A 17,181-nucleotide genomic window follows, 5' to 3' on the forward strand; every position below is an offset into this window, starting at 1 on the left:
AGAGGCTAAATCTGTGGGGTGACCAGGTTACAAAAGTGGTTTCGAATTCCGCTTGCCCATGGATTCCTCTTTGGGCATCCCATGGCATCGTAGCCCTGCACGGCTGTTCAAGCAAGACAGAATGGAGGCGGCTGAAGAGCAGGCAAAAACACCTTCTCTGCTGAGGTGCAAAGCTGGGAGGCAGCCTGTGGTGTGCCTGGGGAAGCAGCGAGACCTGCGACAGGGTGGGAGTCCCAGCTTGTGAAGGTGGGTGAAACATTGCTGGAGATCCTGTGTGTATCCCAGACCCACCAGCCAGCACAGCCTCTGCCTGCAGTGTGACGCTGGAACCCCTCTCCTGCCCTGGAATGGGGGACACACACAGGGACTAGAGGTGCAGTTGTGTGGAGACCTTGGAGTAAGAGGCTGTCTGCTGGCCTGCCCCAGAGGTCCAGCCTGCGATGCTGGGAGGGCAGGTGGGAAAGAAGATCAGTGCTCCATGTGAGATCTGAACAGGCTTCTGAGGAGTGAGAGGGCAGTGGAAGGAAACTAGGAGCAAACTGACCGTGAGGGAATCAAGCCACGAGTTGGTGGTTTAGGTAACTGCAAAAGGGCAACATGGCACCAGCCTTCCTCCCTTTGGAGAGGAGGAGGCAGAACAAGCTGGGCTGGGAGGCAGCCAGGCAGAGTAGAGAGGAAAGGTGCCAGCGGTATTTCAGACATGGCTAGAGGGTGAGGTCAAGTGCCTTTTCCTTCTTGTGCTTGATCGCAAGTTTATGGTCCAATGTGGCTCTTAAAACACTTTAATCCTGAAATTTGCTTCCAGCTGAGAGCAGGCTCACCACCTCAGCAAGCCTTTGAGCCAGATCCGTGTGTATGTTCCACGACACATGACCTCCGAGCAGCTTCACCACAAGGAAATCTCGCTCCTCTTTGCACTACCAAGGCCTGCTGACCCAACGTGGCTCCCAAGAAGAGATGAGTATCACGTTGTTATGGTGTGCCATCATTTGCAGGGGGAGACGGCCTCACAGTTGGGCAGAAAGCCAGTCTCCACCAGAGCCTGGACCTTGGGAGAGGTGCAGCCTGGGAGAGGAGGGATCTCTACAGTGCCCAACAGCGTGTCCGAGGCACCAGCCCGTGCCACCGGCTGGTCCTCCCCGCTGGCTGCGGAGCAGGCGGCCGGCCGGGTGCTTGACTGAACAGCGCTGCTATAGGGTTGGGTTTTTGCAGTCCCTACATTTTTGAAGGTGTAGTAAATGTTAGAGCGACCTAGTGATTCCTGTTGCTAGTTAAATGAGATGGCAGATGGCTCATGTTATTGATAAGGATGTTCTGAGTCTATTTTGAGGAAACCAGATGTAGTGAAACACAGGAACAGGAACAAATAAATCGTGGACTGAAGGACAAGAAGATGACCAAATGAGGGAGATAATAGAAACGTGAGCCAAAGCCAGAAGGACAGTGATTTTTTTCTACAAGGACCCCCAAGTTCAGATAAAGGACAAACTGAGGAAGATGAGAGCCTTCATCCTGACGGCCACCAGATGGGGAGGGAAGACCCTAACACCACGACAGAGCATGCGTATCTATTAGTATGAATATGTATTAGTAGGTGGGATAATTCCCAAAAATAGAGAATTGTAATAACAAAGGGGGGGCATATAATGACCACTAAAAACTTTGTCAGGTGAGCGTGTAGGTGGAACGCAGATTCCCCACGCAACCAGCGCTGCTTTGCTTATCTCTTCTACAATAAACTTCTCTTGAGCATAGACTCTGTCTGTGTCGAGTAAGTTTATCTATTACAAAGGAAAAGTCGTTTTGTGTTTATGCTGCTTTCGGGTCCTGGTGGGATCACCCTGACCAGGGGCGCGGTGAAAAGCTGCAGCTGCAGGGCACCGGCTCCCCTGCCCGTGCTGCCACGGCGTGGTTGTTTTCTTGCTGCAGCTCATGGAGGGGCTCAGGGTTCAGACTGGGCTGCTCATCGCGAAGGGTTCGTTTCAAACTCCTCGTGTTCCCCTCCGCGGGTAACCCCGGACTCAGCACCTACACCCCACCGCAGAGGAACACGCGGTGGCTCACAAGCGGTGCCGGTGCCCGCCCGGCGTGGCCCAGCTCGGCTCAGGCGGAACGCAGCAGGGAGACCCGGCGCAGGCAGCGCCGCGCTGCCGGGCAGCTCGGCCGCTGTGGGTGCAGCCGCAGCGGCGCTTTTCCCCGCCGGGCCCGCAGCCGCCGAGCGACCGCGGCCCCCGCCGCCCCCGCCAAGCCCCGCACGGCGGCTGGGCCGCGCCATCCAGCGGCCGCCGCCAGGTGCCGCTGCGGCAGCGCGCACCTCACCGGCCCGGGCAGGGCGGCTCTGCATCGCCCGGTGGCCCCGGCAACCGGCGCACCTGCTGCCGGGCGCGGCTGCCTCTGGTCCCTGCGGCCCGACAGCAAAGCAGGCAGCGTGTGCGGTGCGGGAGGATCGGCTGAGGGGCCGGGGGGGCACAGCAGGGGCTGGGAGCGGCCTCAGGGCAGGTTTAACCCCGCTGCTGAGGGACCCGCTGCCCTCTAACCGCTCTGCGCAGCCTCCTGAACTGACCCCACCACAGCCCTGACCAAGGTTCCCACCGCAGGCTGGACATGAGGAAGCGATTTTTTACAATGAGGGTGGTGAAACACTGGCACAGGTTGCCCAGAGAGGTGGCAGATGCTCCATCCCTGGAGACATTCCAGGCCAGGCTGGACGGGGCTCTGAGCAACCTGATCTAGTTGGAGATGTCCCTGCTCATTGCAGGGGGTTGGACTAGATGGCCTTTGGAGGTTCCTTCCAACCCAAACTACTCTATGATTCAGAACAGCTGTGCCCAGCTGCCCCTGGCACTGAGAAGGACCCAGAGGAAGCAAAAGGAGCTGGTGCCCTGGTCACAAACCTCAGGACCTTGTCAGGGTAATGTGGGCTCCATGCCACATGGAAACACACACCCGGGACTTTGACTCTTGTCCTTTGGACCTGCACACACTGTAGTGTAATGCCCAAGTCCAGACATGCAGGGACCGTCTAGGGAATGTCCTGACCACCTCAGCCTGAAAACACCCCCTCACTGCCCGCGGTGAAGCTCCGCAGAAGCCTAAAGAAACGAACACGGCAGAGGGAGCAGGTGGCAGAGAACAAAGGTGTCTCTAGTGTCCCTGAGCTCCTGCAATGGCAAAAAAGCAGCCAAGGAGTCCCACAAGGGCACTGCTTTCTGCAACGAACAACAGCTCCGGCTCCGCAGGTCGCCCAGAACACCAAGCCCCAGGGAAATGCCTTCTTGGCCCTAGAGCTGCCTTTGTCTTGAGCCTGTGAGCAAGGCAAACCAGCACACCCCCAGCACGACTAAGAGCAGCAGGAGTGGCCCCATTCTCCCTCCCTGCCTCACCCCAGCCCTGTGGCCAGCCCTGGGCAGAGAGGTTACAGCGATGAAGGAAATGAAACAATTTCCTAAAAAAAAACAGGAGGAAAAGAGGTGACCTCTTCCTTGCTTCTTCAAGGATCTGGGAGGAACCTGAAGCAGAATATTAATAGCATGTAACCTAAAGAGGATGCAACACACTGAAGTTTCAGCTCTGTACCCATCCCTCTGGGGACCAGCTTGGGTACATGGTCGCAAGCTTTATTTCAGACGTGTTTATGGCTCATTCTGGGTTCCCTCTTCTCCTGCCATGCAGTGACTACCAGCCGGCTAGATCTCTTACCAAATTAGGCTTCTTCTGCCCACCTTCCAGCCTGACAGGCTGTCGCAGAAGTTTATACCATGGCTGGCTAGGAACTTCTTTCTAATTTTAAGTCTAAATATATTTGTGATCCAGATGAGCTTCTAGGAGTACAAATTAGACTTTGGCCCTAGCATGTATTTATGATGCACGGATCCTGTTCCCCCCTCAGCCTCTCCTGTTTTAGATTAAAGAAGCTGCACACTCACGATGGTGGCTCTCTAGCCTGCTCTGCACCTGTTGCAGGTCAAATCCATCCTTCCTGAGGAGGGATGTCCAGACCAGCATGTACAAAGCCAGGTGAAGTGGTATCTCGTACTTGTTTTTTTCAGACAATTCTTTGCTGGGCATATCTTTGAACTGTTGTATTTATTCAGAGCCAAAGTGGCAGCATGCAGGCAGAGTCCACCCACTGCCTGTCTTCTTCCCTTGCTTTGTCATGAGGAGTGCTTGTCTTACAGCATTCTGGGGCAAAATGCTGCCGGATTTGATACCTTTCCTTTCCCTGTGACCAACACCACTCGTATCCAGCTCCTCACCCACCTTGCCTCTCCCCTGCCGGTCCCCGTGCTGGCAGCGGTAAGTGGGAGACGAGACGTTGTGCAGCCCCCTGCTCCAGAATCTGTCTCTTGCCCTTGCTCTGAGGGAGAGGGTGGTGCTGGGGTATCACGTTTCTGCATGAGAAGGTAAGGGGTTTTTTTCCCCCCTTTGAGATCCCTTCTGCTCTGCTCTGAGGAATTGCGATAACCCCACGGCTCAAGGGGGAGGGAATGACCTTTCTAAAGTTACAGGGAGAGGCTGGGGGGAGGCAAAGGGCACCGCAGATCCCACCAGCAAGGAGGGCTGTGAGAGGTGAAGGAGAGGATGTCGGGGGACTGTTTGTTGATGAGCAAGGAGGGCTGGAAGAGGACGTGTCCTCCAGGTGCCACGAGCCCGGTGCTGAGGCGCTGCTTGTCCCTCTGCGTCAGTACAAAGTGTCGCTCAGGACCGCTGGGCAGAGCCCGGCAGCACCGGTTGCCCCCACGGGGCCAGTTCTGGACATCCACACAGCCCGGCTGGGCCTGCGGGGAAGAGCCTGAGAAGGAGGGAGGCGGAGGGGGGTAAGATTTAAAAATAGTCCTCATCTCATTTTTGCAGCTGTCATTCACGGTGCATAAACGAGCCCGAGGCCTCCCAGCTCCCGTACACGCTACGCCTTACATAATGGGAGACAGGCGGGCATCGCTTGGGGCTGGGAACAGGCAGGGACGTGACATTTACGCTGCCCTGCCAAAGCCGATGAGCAGCTCCCGGGTGCCTGGGCCCTGGAAACAGCCTCTGGGCCGGGGAAAAGCAGCTGGCGTGGTGGGCAGGGGCTGGGGGGGCGGTGAGGGAAATCGGGGTGCAGCCAGGGGGCAGAGGCTGGCCTCTCGGTATGGGCTGCCGGCAGAAAGCAGGCAGGAGCTGCTGCCCGGCTTCTGGGGCAAAAGGCTGTGGGAAGGGGTCGGAGGCTGTGGGGAAGGTCAGGGAAACACCATGGAAGGTCCCGAGGAGGTGATTGTTTGCCAGAGGGGAAGATGCGGCAGCATCGGTGGAGGAGATGAGGTGCGGAGATGTCACCGGGGCATGGAGGAGGACAGGGGTGGCAGAGCAGCTCCCCAGGAGGGTTAGAAACCAGAGAGGAGAGCGTGTGAGGATGGGAAGATGCGTCTGGGGGAGGAGGAGAGGGGCAGGCGGTGCAGCAGGGACAGTGCTGAGGGGAACCGGGGTGAGGAGGGGGCTGAGCGGATGGGGCGAGTTTTGAGACGGAGGCAGGATGAGAAGTGCAGTGCTGGGACCGGTGGAGACTGGGGAAATGCAGGATGATTCGAGTGCCTGAGGGAAAGGTGAGGGTCCACTGGAGCTGTCAGGACTGCTGGTCCTTGTCCTCAGTGCTACAGGCCAAATGCTGCAAAGGGCAAAAGAGCGTTCCACGTCCCCCCATGTCAGCCACACTTGGACTCAGGCGCTGCTCCCACATGCCTTTCCCCCACCTCCCCAAGCTGCCCTGAGCTCCAAAAGCTGCTGACTCGGGGAAATTGCAGAGACAGGGGGCTGCGCGTGTGGTGGCAGGTCGGGAGGGCAGCGCTGGGCAGCGGTGGGGACGCTGCCGCGCTGTGCCTGCGAGCCTCGGCCTCCAGCCTGCCGCATCTAGCAACGCTTCCACCCCTCCCACCTTCCGGCCAGGAACTGAGCCATATGTCTGCTCGCTGTAGGATCCTCTCTTCTTCCAAAGATCACCGGCTTTCATGCTTTATACGCCAGCAGCCAGACTGCCTTGGGTAAGGCATGAGTCACTGTGGTGTGGTTATTTAAAGTGTGTCTTCTGTGCGCCAGCCACGTGCCTGGGCTGTGCAGGCTGAGAAGGAAAGTGCAGTTGGACCCCAGAGTTTCCATATGGAAGGCCGGCTGCCGAAAAAAACACTGAGCCCCGGTCAGCTTCTCCCAGAGCGAAGGCAGACCTTGGTGTTTCTCAGCAGCAAACCCCCTCGGTGGGGAGAACAACGCAGTTCAGCCCAGCCTTAAAAAATGCTGAGCTATTTCCATAACCACAAACTAGCCATGCTGCACAGCAGGTGACTGTGTTGTCACCCGGGGGCTCAGCAGGCCTGGGGCTGGTTTGGCAGCCACACAGGCACCTGCTGTGTGGGAGGCATGACCCTGGGCCACTGGGATGGCACTGGGGTGATGCTTGGGTTCTCCTGGTGCTGGAGCAGGAGCCGGAGTCCAACTCTGAAACCTCCAGGCAGCGACGGACTTCTAACAACTGTTGGGGAGATGGATGTCTTAGCTAGTAAATATTTATGGCATATTCTAACTCCTCCCTGCTGTTTTCCATTAGGACTGACATCCCAGAGCAATGAGTAACTCCCAGTGTATGTCCTTCCTGGCTCCGAATCACTCAGCCGGACCCGCTGCGAGGCCGCTGGCCTGTGAATGAGTCCGGACTTGAGGAAGCTCATCCTCCCCCTGCATCCCGCTGGCACTGACCGAGGTCCCGGGCACGCACCGGCCTTCGGCTGAGCCTCGCCATGGCCGCCACGTCCTGCCCGTCTGAGGGAGGCAGCAGCCACGGCCAGCCCTTCGCCTCGTGCCCTGGCCAAGCTGAGGCAAGCTATGAGACCGGGCATTTCCAGTGTGCGGAAAAGGAGACGTCACTGGTGAGCGTGACGTCCACGTCGGCAGTCAGCAGCGAGGAGCTGGAGGAGTTTTAGCGGGGGGACCATGCACAGGCCAGCTAGACGGAAGATCTCAGCTGTGTTTCCTCACAAAAGGGATTTTCTCCAACACAGAGCAGGGGAAGAGCCTGTGATCTCCTGATCTGGGGCAGTGACAGCACAGGGCTGTTCTCGCTGATTGCAGGGCACTGAGCTGTCAGGATGCGTCTGCAACTTTCCCCTCCTTTGGACAGGGCCCCCTGGGACGGAAACAGCCCTTCCCCAGAGCCCGGCTGCTTCTGCTGCCTCTTGCACAGGTCTGGCCCTGCATTAACCTCTTGGGGAGTGTCTTTTTACAGGGGTGCAGCACCTCCTTGAGCCCACACAGGATCGCTTTTCTCTCCCGTAACTACGTCATTTAGCTTCAAAGCGTCACAAAACGTAACAGGGAAGGTATTTGTGCTAATTGCTCATTAAGCATTTCCAGAAGAAGCCAGGCTCATCTTTTCCAAGATAGCAACAGCAATAGAGGAATGTGCCAGCTATGGGAGCCGTTGTCCTCTTCATGCCCAGCTCCTCCCTGCCTCCCTTTTCTGGCCCATTGGAAGGCTGCCGTCTCTCTTCCATCTCTCCCTTTGTGTTACTCCTTGATTTCCCCTCCTTCCATCTCCTTTGCTTTCTGTGTTTAATTTTTCTCTTGGCTAGACTTTGATCTTCGCATTTCTTTTGCTCTGTCCTCTTCCTCATCCTTTTCCCTCTCCCCCCACTGCCTCATCTCTCTCCCCCTTCAATCACCAGTCAGGGGTGGCCACTAGCCCAAGCAGTGCTGGAGCTGTCAATAAAAGAGCCCTCAAACTCCTACAAACCGTATTACAGCCCCAAACACCATTTCCACCTGAGATCGTGGGCTCCAAGCCCATCTGCAGCTCAAACTTCTCTCAGCAAAGCTCTCCTCCTACACAACTCCACCACACTAGACCTCCGCTGCTTGTTGCTACAGCTGTAAAAGCAGGGGCTGACACAGCAGGGGAGGGATCGTAGTTGCTAAAGCACGTGCTTCGTGCACTAGCTCTCCTGTTAAGCTATATCAGGCCCATAGAGTTTGACGTTTATTGCCTGTCTTCCCTCTGCTGCCTGAAGTCCTCGTGCCGCAGGCCCCTGCGCACCTTGGGACCTTCCCTGCAGTGATGGGACACACTCATGGCTACGTACACTCCACTTTGAGCCTGGACTCACCCGCAGATAACAAGCACTAAGCTGTTCTCTCGAGTCTCTCCCTTCACTAGGAAGTAGTTTCTTCACCATCTTCTCAGCGTTGTTGCCCTGGAGAAGAGAAGGCTCTGGGGAGACCTTATTGCGGCCTTTCAGTACTTAAATGGGACCTGTAAGAAAGATGGGGCAGACTTTTTAGCAGGGCCTGTTACGACACAACAAGCCATAATGTTTTTAAACTAAAGGAGGGGAGATTCAGGCCGGACCTGAGGAAGAAATGTTTTACAATGAGGGTGGTGAAACACTGGCACAGGTTGCCCAGAGAGGTGGTAGATGCCCCATCCCTGGAGACATTCCAGGCCAGGCTGGACGGGGCTCTGAGCAACCTGATCTAGTTGAAGATGTCCCTGCTCATGGCAGGGGGTTGGACTAGATGGCCTTTGAAGGTCCCTTCCAACCCAAACTATTCTGTGATTCCTTAGAGGACGTGGAGAGGGCTTGGGACAGAGAGCAGCTACAAAATTTATATAGAGCATGAAGAAGTATTTATGTGAAGAATGATAGCACTTCAGGATTCCTCTTCACATTGCAGATAGTGTTACTCTGATGTTGAGCAAGGCCGCACTGAGCTATGAGCTTGTTTGCAAGACGAGACATCTCGGGCCTGCCTGGTGTTAGGCCAGAAAAAATTATAGTTGCTGGAAATGGCACTGACCACTTGGGAGCCAGGACTGTGCTCTGTGGATGGCTCTGAACCGATGCCTGGGCTGGGTGGTGGGCAGCCTGGAGCTGCTTTCAGGTGGGATGATGCCCTGATGCCTTGACGATGATGTCTGCTGAATTAAGTCCCGTGGTATTTTTGTAATAGCAGAGCTGTGAATTGCAGCTTCCCAGCTAAATTGCACTTGAGTAATGCTCTCATGACTTGACTATCTCCCCAACATTTTAATTAGTCACGTCTGTCTTCCCTACCACGACACGGTATTAGTACAAAATTATTGTTATTAGTACAAAATGGCTGCCCTGACACCCACCGTCACAGCTGTTTTCAAGATGAGGCCGTATTTCAACAGCAATGCGTGGTCTTGAAGGTGTTTTTGGAGCCATTGGGGGAAAAGAAACATCAACACAGTGGACACAGACCCAAGAGCAGACCTTTTGACCGCTTTTCTTGGCAGCCCACTTAGGGGCTGACACCCAAGGGCCGTAACTGAAGTCAGGTCTGATATTGAGCACAACCGAAGCAGAAGCAGGTCCTGGGGAAGGACAGCAACGACAAGAACTTGAGACGGAAAAGATTCAGAGGGTTCATGTGCACGTAAGCAAATAAAAATGCATCTGTAGTCTTGCTTTATATAGGGCACCGCAGCAGCAGTTTGTACTTACAGATAACACGGCCTGGTGATCACAGAAACCTGCCTCTCTTTTGGCTTGAGCAATTAGTCCGTACTCGGTATTTCCATTAGTAAGCGAACTGAATGATGATGTTAGGTAGTTTGACATAATCCTGTTTGCCTACAAAGAATATACAAACTCCTGCTTCCGTAAGCACAGCGGGAGTCAAACTGCATCAGCAGCTTCTTTGGTCATAGCTGGAAGCCTCTTTCCAACCAGTTCTTCAGCCTGCTTGGGAAAACCTTCTCAAGCTCTTGCTGCATGTCAAGTTGCACGTTCTTTGCTGATTTGCCTGTAGTGGAAGCTTCTACACAGAGCTTCTACTGACAGTCTTCAGCCTCTACACAGAGCTTCTACTGATAGTCTTCAGTCTCTCCTCTCCTCCCCCCCAGCTTCCCCCCATAGCTTTGCTTTGGGGTCAGTAGTTCCCAAGTGCCTCAGGCCATTTGTGGTAGACACACAGCTCAGGAATTTAGTAAGACAAGCCCATCTTTCATCAGGTGATTACATTTATACCCCTCTATCATCATAGTGTATGGTGCACACATGCATGGTGTGTAAAAGCCCCATTGCCACTTTGCTTTTGGTTAAACACCTCTGGGCTTTAATGAGTTTTCCTCCTGCTGTAAACCAGTGGTCACAGGTATGGTCACTCCAGGAACGCCAAGGTAATTTTGGACATCCTGGGAGGAGTGGCAGAGCTAAATGCAGCTGCAGCATCTTTCAAAGGCTGACGGGTGTTTTGGAGACTTACACAAAGCACGAATCCACCTTGCAAAACCCATCGCCTCAGCCGGCCAGCAGAGACTGGTCTCAACAAGCTGTTCAGAATTCACAACTCCAGCCATGCTTCTGCAGTTCTCGCATCTGCCACCTGCTCTATCATTAGCTCTTGGGCCGTAGCCAAAGACTGTGGCAACACCTGAACGACTAATTGGGCTGTTGCAGCAGCACTAACAGAGCTGGGACGCCTCTGTCAGCCAAGCCAACTGCACCGGGCTGTGGCCAGCACCCGCGCTGTGCTGGAAGCCCCCATGCCAAAATGCAGTGACGAGCTCCTACGTGCTGTGCAGACATTTTTGCAAATGCTGTTTTGCTGCATGGAGGGCAGCTGTTGCCAGCCAGGGAAGTGGAGAAGACCAGGAGGAGCTGTGGAGGGTGTGGAAAAGGGAATCAGCCTGATCTCAGGGGAATGGCACAGTGGGATGGGTCCAGCGGGAGGCGAAGGTACTGCAGGGAGAGATCTGGCTGCTTGCTCACTGGTGGCAGAACTCTCCTCCCTTGCACCCTGCTGCTGGCTGCTGTTTGCTCCCAGGAGCAAGCCACAGCATTTATGGACAATAATCCATTGGAGAAAGGAAGACAGAGAGGCAAAGAAGAGGAGAAGGCTGGGGCTTTACAGAAGAATGCTTCCCAAGTTCCCCAGGTGGATGAACTCCCACCTGGGGAATACCAGCACCCATGGTGGCATTAGCTGGTGTAACAGCCAGAGAGCTGAGAAACCTTCCACACTCTTGGGGTCTTCCTATAGCCTCTGGCAGCAGGTGCAGGTGATGGCAAACGTTACAGAGATGCAGTTGCATCTGTTCACCTTCCTTTCTAATCTTCTTGGTGAAGAGCATCCGCAAGGGAGAGCACACAGACTCAGCTGCAGGCCAGTGTGAGGATTTAACCCCCTGAGGTCCACCTGCTTTGCTTGGCAGGGTGTGCAGAGGCCAGCATTCACCTGGCACAAGCAAACACTTTGGCAGGGCAGGCTCCAGGCAGGAGTGAAGCCGGCTGTGCCCCGGGGCAGGAGGCTTTTGAGTGGCTGCGAGGTGGAGAGCCGTGGCCCCGCAGCCTGCTCCAACGGTGGCAGAGCCTGGAAAGCCACTCACTGCCACCACAAGATGAGTAAGATCCTGCCAAGTGACAATTACCTCCAGTAGGAAGCGTGGCTCCCTCCAGGAGCAGCAGTTATTAATTCCACCACCAATATCTTTGGGTGAAGAACAGGGCGGCCAAATGCCTTGCCAGGCGCGGGAGGAGAGGAAATGTTCTCAGTGCATTTGGCTGGCAGGGCAGCGGCACAACCTGTGGTGGAGACCCTTTTCTGTCTGCAGACCTTGCAGGGAGAAGCGGCAAAATTAAAGACAGTGAAGTAGACGGGAATCCGCTTGTTAATTGTACCTTAATCCTCAACAGAGTTGTATCACAGAAAAATATCTGGGGAGGTGTTTTGTTTTGTTGGGTTTTTTTGGGGTGAGATCATAGCCAGCTCCCTGTACCCCATTCTGCCAAGGTCAGCAAGTCTCACCGAATCAAATCAGTGGAATTTTTTGACCAGGCAGATACAGCAACCCTCAGCTTTTACCTCCCAGGCTCTGGAAGCCAAAAGGCACCTTCAGCCTTTTGTGGGAAGCCCACCGCACCGCTGAGCCGACACGGGCTTCTCCAGCGGAGAGCTGGGGTCTTAATTTTGTGGTTTCCTCACAGCAATGGGCAGCTCCCACCAGCTCCTGCAGACCTATGTGGGCAGAACAGCGCTGGGGAAGACACTTGCGCAACTTTGCAGGACATTCCGGGCATGTTAAAGGAAGACGTCCAGCCCCAACCGGTTCTGGGCTATGAAGCTCTACTGGCCAGGCAAGGGAAGGGTCAGCACGCAGCACACAGACCTCCACGTCCTAGCGATACTTTGCAGATTACTGTTGTGGTCCTCAGATGAACTCGTTCAACCAGTCCATCCCGCTTTCCAGGGAAGCTCAGGGACAGGGGGCAGAGACCAAGAAGCCCCGCGGGTCCCTGCAGCAGCTCTCAGCAGTCACTCCGTGCACTCGGAGGAGTCAGCGGTTCAGTCTCGGGCACCCCACGATATAAAACACTGAGGCCGAGGCTGAATGGACTCGGGTCCTTTTGTAGCATTTTAAGGTGCACATTGGGAAACCTGAGGTTTTTTCTTAAAAAATATAAAGTAGGAAAATCTCCTCAGCCGTGATGTTGTCTGTGTGCTGAATATATGACAAAGAGATGTGGGCAGTGGGTTTCTCCCGCAGTAAACACTGGTCTAATATGAATTTGACGGTATACATGTTGCTTAGCTGTTGTATTATTTTTTACTTGCTATGGGGTTATTGAAGTCCCCACTACCACCTCTTTAAACATTGGCTTCGGGAAGGTTTCTACTTATGTGCACTGGTTGGTCAAAAAAGTTCCCAGAACAGGTATCTCCATGGAGGAAAATAATCTTTTTCAAAGAGCACTGTGTGTTTGGAGAAGAGAATGACTCCAAGACCAAAAATAAAGACTTATCAGAATAATATTAGATGGCTTTGTACCAACCAGTTAGTCTCAATGACCCAGCTTCTAGTTTGAACGACCAAATGAGGTCTCTCTTGTGTGGTTTTATACACTTGATCTGTGCTGCAATTTATAATCTGGAATATAGGAAAGTTTCTTGCTTTTGTTTTGTGGTTCCCAGTGCTGATGTGTTAGCACTTAGGCTGTAGGTTATAGCGTTCAACGCCCCGTCCAACCGCGACTGCTTACACAGCGAGACTGCTCTCCTTGGCAGCACTGGGCACCTTCGGCTCTGCCTCGGAGCATCGCAGCCCACCTACACCCCTTCTGGGTTCTCTTTGTTGGATCTTGTTTTTGTCTAGGTTTGTCAAGCCCCTTCCCTTCCTTGGCGGATGGCTGGCAGTGGCGTGGCTGTGAGGGAGAAGCTGCCCTCTCCAGACACCTCTCCATCCCGTCCCTCTGCATCATCTCCGCTCCCATTCAGAGCATCTCCCAGTGCTGGCGGGCTCTGCGCGAGGTGGCGAGGGGACCGATGGGTGCCGGTCCCCATGCTCGTGCTCCCTGCTGAATTTGCGGCCCCTCTCAGAGTGTCAGCGTCTCTGTGTCTGTGCTGGAGGTGACAGTGCTGTGACTCACAGGAGAGCCGGCAGTGTCCCCAGAGGGGAACCACCGTGTCGAGACCAGCCCAGAGGCAGAGTCAGAGGACGATCGTGTGTGTGACAAGCGGGGAGCTGGGCAGGGACAGGGAGGTTACGCTGGGCTGTGCTGGCTGGGAAGGAGACCTGTGCAGCTGCCACCCATGTTGGGTCACCAGGAACATGCAGTGTCTCTCTGGGTGGTGAAGGGAAGAGGGGAGCTGCAGCCTCCCTGTGTGCAAACACCTCGGACATCTCCAGGGTGCTGCTCTCCTCCTTCCCTCCACTCCTCAGCCCTCCCTCAGCTCATGTTTGCGGTCTTCCAGACGTCTCTGCCGCTCCTTTCCCCTAAGTTCTCTGCTGTGCTGCCAGTCTGTCCCCCCAAGGATGCAAACCCCAGAGCTCCTCCAGCTGATAAGGTATCTTCAGGTTCACCCCCAGTTTTTCTGCATGCCCACAGCTTCTCGCTTGCCCTGTGCGCTGTGAGTGTTGCTGCTTCAGCAGGCTCCATGGCTGATGCCAGTGTGTCCTCCCGGCTGCCGCACAGCAATGCTGGGCAGAGGCAGAGATGGAGAGAGACCTCGGTAGATTTTGGAAAGGCACACAGGGCCTGCTGCAACGTCGCTCAGGCCTCTGCAGGAGCCTGGAGCAGCGTGTGTTGACACTGAACCTGACCGCAGGGAGATCAGAAAATGCAAAAGCATCTGTTGCTGAGTGGGGCTGGACTCGATCCTTGCATGAACTCGCTGAGCTCTGCAGACAAAGCAAATGCCATGGAAGCAGCATGTCCTGCTGCAGCAACATCGCCCGTTGCCCTCCCTACACGTTGCCCTGTGTGGATTTTTTTCTTTTTTTTTTCTGATTAAAGTCCCAGCTGCATCTTCCGCAAGCAGTTCCTAGCTGGTTCACAAGAAGGAAAACTTTGTCCTTGGTGGAGACACCCCATCGAGTGGGAGGGACACGCTCCCTCCTGCAGATGTGCTTCCTTCAGCAGTCAGGCTGCGTCAGCAGTGCAAGGCCAACAAAAACAAGCAAAAAAAACCCCAACTAGGTCTCAGCAACTGCAGAACAGCATGTGAAGGAGGAACAAATTCAGCATTCAACGAAGAGGGATGGAGTTCCCAGAGGCCTCTGCCCGTACCTCTCCCTTCCCCTCTAAAGCGGCAAAAGTTGGCCCCGAACTTTCTTCAGAGAGATCTCCTTTTCCTAACACACTGCCATGCCTCTGAAGGCTTCTTGGGGAAAAAAATAATCCGGTGTCCTTCCCTGGCACATGCACTTACCACACTAGAGTCACTTTTGCCGCTGGCAATGGCCAAGCGCAAATTTGCTGTCACGCAAATTGGCCCTTCACTGATCAGCTTGACTCAAACGCACCACATGTGCCAAGCCAGAGCTGATCCTGCACTGGGGCGTCTTGTGGCCGGGGGGTGAAAGCTTCGTTCATAAGCAGCTTCACAAAATCAGACCAGGTTTCTGGAGCCGACAACACACGTGGCAGCAGGGGGACAGGGGAAGAACAGCTCTGCAAGGGCCAGGGTGAGCGTGTTCCCGGCTGTGTTTGAATTGGAGCCCGGCCACAGAAACGGAGTGAAAAAAATCACAAGGTTTGGGGGGTGGCTAAGCTTGCCCGCCTCTGGGCTGGTTCCTGCGCTCCAGCAGAGGACACACAAGGGGTGGGAAGACCTGCCTGTCTCTCTGTGACCATGGCCCCATCCTCACTCCTCGCACCCGTGGCCACGCGAGCAGGGAGCAGGTGGCCTTGGCCAGAGCAGGTGGCCTTGGCCAGAGCGCTCCTTGGGGACGCCAAGGACTCGGCAGGTCCCGGCCCCCCCACCGGCAGTGATTTTCCACCTCTCGCTCCTGGCACATCAGCAAGTGCCAGGGCATGGGGAGGCACCTGCTGTCGGCAGTGCCTGTGCCATGTGTTACCAACCCCAACAATCCCAAGTCGCCGGGAGGCTCTGGGGCAGCAGGAGACGCTCTCCTGGCAGAGCAAACTCGGGCTGTTTTGCTGGGCCTGTATTAAAACACAGTCCTGGGCATGGCTGCCTTGCAGACGGCTTTTCATGCTTGCATAAGGATTTCCTCTGGGTGCCAGCCCCCTCCCTCTCCCAGAGCAGTGTCAGAAACTGCTGCTGTCACAGACCGAACAGCCCCAGGCTGAAGTGTGGCATGTTCTACCCAAGCTGTCTCCTCCTTTCAGGCGGGAGCCCGCCCGCTCAGTGACTCAAGTTGCAAGTTTCTTTCTTAATAACAGAGTCCCCTGTGACAAGTGTCTAAACGACACCCCCACACCCCTCGCTTCGGAGGTTTCGGGACACAAGTCCCACCTTGTTGCTGTGCCCTGCCGGAGCACCCTATTTGGGGACCTACTCTGTCACTGCCCAAACACCCGGCAGATATTCGCATACCCAAGCACCAGACGAGCGTGGGGCTCCAGCACCTTCTTTCCGCCCTGAAGGCTGACAGAAGGCCAATCCCCACCACTGCACCCTGCCCAGTTCCTTCCCCTGCCGGCGTTTCACCTCTCCGAGACAGCAAAGGGGCAAATACCTCAAGAGGAACGAGGCTTTACTAAGCCTTTTCCCTAATCCCTGCCCAGGCTGTGCAGTGATCAGCTGTAAACTAACTCCAGCCCCTACAGCTCGGCCTACCTGTACCCAAAAAGGGAAAGGCTCCGTGCCTCCCCGTGTCACAGCCGAGCAAATGCAGGGCCAAGGATCAGGAAAGCACATACTTGCCCTCAGTTTTCCATTTCCAGAAACATGTCTAAGGGCAAGCATTTGTGCGTGCTTTAGATAAATGATTACAGGGGGTTTGAGACATAAAGGAAAGGAAATACAGTTTTGTTGCTTAGCAGAGTGTGACAGTCACGCGGCGTGGAGCAGGCACGAGCGGCAGCCCAGCTCCCGGGGCTCGCGGAGCCAAAGGCAAAGCAGCACAAGCTCTTCCAGGAAGCAATCCAGGCCAGAGGGGATGAGGGAGGGTGGGTAAGGATCCTAGTGGGACTCCACAGCCGGTACCAGCTCCACGTTTGGTTTCCTCAAGTACATTGAGAGCAGCTCCCCCTTCTACAGCTTTTTAAGGAGGCAGCATGGGGAGGTGCGAGCCACCCCTCAGGGAGGCAGCAGGAGCATGAGGGGCTGGGGTGCACCTGGCACAGGTGGGGTGGAACAGGAATTTCAGTGTCCTCCTCAGCGCAGAGGGGCCATCTCATCTCGTTTTGCTAAAAAGCAGCAGCTCCCTCTGACAGAAACTCTGATTAAAGCTGGACAATGAGAGGTCAGAAAGAGAAACAAAACCAGACCTTCACCATCATCATCACTGCTTGTTCTCCTATCCAGCCTCAAGCCCACCCTGCTATGGGAGGTCATGTTGGATGACCATTCACAAGCACAGCCTGCAGGTCCACCTCGAGGCTTCCTGAACCCCGTGTGATGACACCAGAAGGATCCCAACCCCACAGGCGATGGCCCTGGCACAGAACCCAGGTATTTTTAGGAACTCTGCTGATTGACTGAAGGCCTCCAAAGCACCACATGCCAAAGGGAGTGTCCCGCTCCCTCCTCTCCCCCAGCACAGGAGGTCAGGGAGACACGGCTGCCCTCACCATGTCACACATGCCTGGGCATCCCAGGCTGCTCCTGACGGAGCGAAACCCCTGCCGAGCGCACCGCAAATCAGCGACCTTGCTGCAAGGCGAGGACACCGAGTGCCGGCTCATCCAAAGGGGAGCAAGGACAACACCATGTCCCTCTCTGCCT

The sequence above is a fragment of the Caloenas nicobarica genome, chromosome 1 (genome assembly GCF_036013445.1).
Source record: "Caloenas nicobarica isolate bCalNic1 chromosome 1, bCalNic1.hap1, whole genome shotgun sequence".
NCBI classification, from domain to species: domain Eukaryota; kingdom Metazoa; phylum Chordata; class Aves; order Columbiformes; family Columbidae; genus Caloenas; species Caloenas nicobarica.